The sequence below is a fragment of the Herpailurus yagouaroundi genome, unplaced genomic scaffold (genome assembly GCF_014898765.1).
Source record: "Herpailurus yagouaroundi ecotype Mexico unplaced genomic scaffold, PumYag 208, whole genome shotgun sequence".
NCBI classification, from domain to species: Eukaryota; Metazoa; Chordata; class Mammalia; order Carnivora; family Felidae; genus Herpailurus; species Herpailurus yagouaroundi.
Genome location: NW_024412439.1, coordinates 4,504,908 through 4,509,846, shown reverse-complemented (window position 1 = coordinate 4,509,846; position 4,939 = coordinate 4,504,908).

The following is a 4,939-nucleotide window of genomic DNA, read 5'->3' as shown; positions in this document are numbered from 1 at the left end:
AGTATGGGTACATATATACATGGGTATACAATAAGGTATGGATATACATATAGTATATATATATACTATATATATATATATACATACCATATATATATACACACACACACACAACCCCATACTGTATATATATATATATACACCCATATATATTTATATACCCATACCTTATTATAGACATACATATATATATGCCTATACTGTATGTTTGTGTGTGTATATATATGTACCCATGTATATATGGGTACCTTAGTATATACCCATATATATATATACCCATACTGTATGTGTATATATATATATACACACCCATACCTTATTATATACATATATATGCCCATACTGTATATATATGTATACACACACCTTATTGTATACCCATATATATATATGTATATACCCATACTGTGTGTGTGTATATATATGTATATATATGTATATGTATATATACATATATATGCATATGTATATATGTGTATATATATATATATACACACACACATATATATATACACACACATACCTATACCTTATTATATACATATATATGCCCATATTGTATATATACATATATACACACATGCCTTATTATATACCCATATATATATGTGTGTGAAATACATATCAACACCATCTTAATAAGATACCCATCACACCTTGATTTTAACTTAAGTGATTTAGTTAATCAGTTTCACATTATTGAACAATTAGGTGTCTCTCCTTCCTCCCTCCCTCCCTCCCTCCCTCCCTCTCTTCCTCTCATCTATCTGTATCTATGCAGCCACATAGCTCTCTATTGCTATTGCACATTGAGCTGCAGGAACGCTCTTGAACATACATTGTCTGGGCACATGAATATAAGTTAGATGATGATGGGCATATCATTATTATTTCTCTGGAAATGAGGTTCCTAGATAAATGATACATTTAAGGTCCCTAATATATAACACATGTTTTACATTCCGTTCAGGAGAGTAGCAGTGACCACTCCCTTAGAGTTTAGGACAGTGGTTTTCAACCGTCACTACTCATTGAAATCATCTGTGGAGATGTTAGATAATATCAATGCCTGGGCTGTACCACAGATGAATTATAGCAACGTTTCCAGGGGAGGGGCTCAGGCACCAATATGTGCAAAAGGCTCTCCAGGTGACCCTAACACACAGCCAGGGCTAAGAAGTCACTGGTCCAGGGGCGCCTGGGTGGCTCAGTCGGTTGAGCGCCCGACTTCGTCCCAGGTTGCGATCTCACGGTGCGTGAGTTCGAGCCCCCTCATCGGGCTCTCTGTTGTCAGGACAGCCTGCTTCGGATCCTCTTTCCCCTCTCCCTCTGCCCCTTCCCCACTCGCGTGCTCTCGCTCCCTCTTAAAAATAATAAAAGAATAAAAAATTTAAAAACATCTGTATTTCTCCTTCAACTGAATTCCGTCAGTGTATGCTTTCTGTCTCTGCAGGCTTGGTCATTAGGTACGTACCCCCGAATAAGCCTTACGTCTTCCTGATGGGTTATTCTTTTTATCAATTTGGAATATTTCTCTCAGTCACCGGTCATACTCTATGTTTGAGAGCTTAATATATAGCCAAGCCAGTCTTCTTATGCTATCTGTTTGCATTGTACACCCAATTTCCACCCATTTATTTCCAACCTAACCATGGCTTGGGGTGTTTCTTGTAACCACTATGTAGCTGGGGCTCGCCGTTTTAGCCATTCTGACAAACTCCGACTTTCAGTTGGAGTTGATCTACATCTACCACCTTATTATTGGTTTTCTGTTTCACCTTCTCTGCTTTACGGTTTCTCTCTTCCTCCTTCACAACTTCTTATGGGTTATTTGAATGCATTTTTCATATTCCATTTTCGGGGCACCTGGGAGGCTCAGTTGATTAAGTGTTTGACTCTTGATTTTGGCTCAGGGTTGTGGGATCAAGCCCTGCAGCAGGCTCCACACGTGGAGTCTGCTTGGGATTCTCTCTCTCTCTCTCTCTCTCTCTGTCTCGTAAAATACATAAACATTAAAAAAAATTGCGTTTTAATTGATGTATAAGCTGTTCAACTATTGCATTTTACATCATATTTTTGGTAGTTATTTGTGGGATTACACTATACATCTTTGATTTTGCTCAGTTTCTTTGGAATGAGTATGGTTACCCTTCTCCAACTGATATGAAACTAAGGCACCGAGAGGTTCAGGGACCTGCACCGAGCTATTAGCGAGGGCTGAAAGCTAAGACTATTTTATGGTGCACTTTGCTGGATCCACTGAAAGGCGGAGGTCAGAGCTAATTGGTTGGGTGACTGGAGGCTGGGCTGGAAGGTAAACTTCGATCTCAGATCCGGAGAAAGCTTGTCCTTCATTGGCACTTGCACGGAGATTGCAGACAGATAACAGCACCTATCTGGCTAACGCAGTTCCTGTTTTTGGTTCTTCCGGGACTGAGTGTGGCATTTGATGAGAATGTATCTTCTCTCCTTTGCAAATGTCAGTGCCTGATCCGTAGCTCTCATTTTTCAAGTTCATAGATAGAACATTTATTGTTGGCAGTGGAAGCTAATAAAAATCCTCCAGGCAAGTTCGGGCGTTTATTATGGGAATCATCTTTAAGTCCCCCTTCTTGAAACACGGTTTCCTCTGTGGGTCGTCTTCTCCCGGGCGAGGGGGATACAGTTTAGGCATAAGGGCTTATAGCAGGATCTTAGTAACAAGAGGTCAATCCTGCCATTTCAATTAGCACTTAGCTAATTCCAGCCCTGGTTTCCTTCCTCGGGGGGGAACAATACAACTTGCTCTAGAAAGGTCTGTGGACTCAAAGTCTCAGTATCCCCGTGGACAGCAGAGAGCCTGCGTCTTCCTGGGGCTTTGCTACTTACGAGGGTCAGAAGCACTCCCTGTGGCTGCTGGAATTCTACCCAGTTTGCGGGCTATCCTTCTGTCTGCCATTACTACTCAGGAAGTTTCATAGAAAGCTGTGTCTGTGGTATATACAGTTTCCCCAGTATTTTTTTCCCTGGGCTGTGGTTAATACCCTTGAAAGCCATGAAATATGAAAAAAAAAAAAAAAAAGCCCGAAAAAATAACAAGCATGCACCTTCAGAATGCACCAAATGGATTGCAGTCAGTCTTGGCGATACTTTTGCAATATTGAACTCGCTTTAATCGCTGGTGGAACATTAAGTGAATTGTAAGCACCGCTGTTCGTGCAGGTGATTTGGGTCTTTAGAGTGGACTGCGGGCGCACGTGGTAGCATGGGCGCGTCCACCACGAGCAGGTCGTGGGCCAGTCGCGTTTCTCAGGGCTTTGGTGTCCTCATCTGTAAAACGAAAGACTCGAAGGCAATCACTCTGAGGTTCCACTTGCGTGTCTGGCCCAGATGCCGGGCGCAGACGACTGCGGGGATCCCCGTGCCAAGAGTGATTTTGGAGAGACCAGAGAGGAGAATATAAAGAACAGGAGGAAGCTATAATAAACCCTGGGATGATGAGGTGTGCGCGCGTGCGCGTGTGTGTGTGTGTCGAGAAGTTGGCTGGGAAAGAATAAAACAGGAAATAATTACTAAAGTTCTTCTGCCTGTTCACTGCCATTGCCTTGGGACAAACACGTACCTCCCTCCCACCTGCCGTGTCTCGATCGCTGGCTCAAGAGTCCTCAGGCGTCAAATTAGGGCAACGCTGAAGTCCAGCGCTTGTGGAAAGCCTGAGGAAAACAGATGCATGCTCGTTGGCCACCATAGTAATTCAACCCCAAACGGAAAAAGTTTCAGGCAACCCCTCCTAGCTACATGCTAGCAACAGAAAAAAGGAACAAGGAAACAGAAAGGAACTAAGAAGATGTATTGGGTGTGAAAACTAAACTAACTAAAATAAGTCCAACAGTAGATTCAACAAAGAGCAGGGAGGGTCCGGCAAAGGACTGATCAGTGAATTAGAGGACGCACTCGGGCTATCTCCCAGGTGGGAGAAGAAAAATGGCAAGAAATATAAAATACGAAGAAAACCCAAGATATGTGGAGAAAGGAGGTGAGCGTTAAAATCCGGATGACAGCAGTTCCAGAAATACAGAGAAATTTTTTTAAATGCCAATAAATGAGGGGCTCCTGGGTGGCTCAGTCGGTTGCGCATCTGACGTCAGCTCAGGTCATGAGCTCACGGTTTGTGGGGTCGAGCCCCGCGTTGGGCTCTGTGCTGACCTCTTGCTCACAGCCTGGAGCCTGCTTCGGATTCTGTGTCTCCTCCTCTCTCTGCCCCTCCGCTGCTCACGCTCTGTCTCCCTCTGTCTCTCGAAAATAAATGAAGGTAAAAAAAATTTTTTTTAATAAAAATAATTTTAAAATGACAATAATAATGAGAGGAGGAAAAAATGATGGAGATCAATTTTCCGTGGATTAAAAAGAAAAAGAAACCCATAAGGAGTTCTAAGAAAAAGCTCGCACCCAGATACCTGATGGGCTGATCGTAGAAGGTCAAAAGTATCTAAAATCTTACAGAAGGAACGGATTACTACAGAGGAATAAATTGACATCAGGCTTTCGACAGTATAAGAAGGCAGCCAAATACCTTGGTAAGCCTTCTTCTTCTATTTTCTTTTTTTTAAAATGAAAACTAATACCAAGAAGAAGAAAAAAAACCCCAAACATATGTATGATAACTCTGAGATAAAAGATTAGATATCTGCAGTGTATCGGGAGATTCAGGAAAAAGATCAAAGAAGAGGAGAAAATGTTGAACGCCCTGGACTATTAAGCTAGATAATAAACATAGGTACCCTTGGTTTTCAAGCAAAAGCACTTAATAAACATCAGGGCAGGATAGGACAAACTGAAAGAAGAAATTACATTGGTAGACATAGTTCTAAATATAGCAGTAATTGCCATTTAAGCAGGTAAGCCAATCGGTTAGAAACAACAACACCACCAACAACAAAGATAAAAATATGGCAGATTA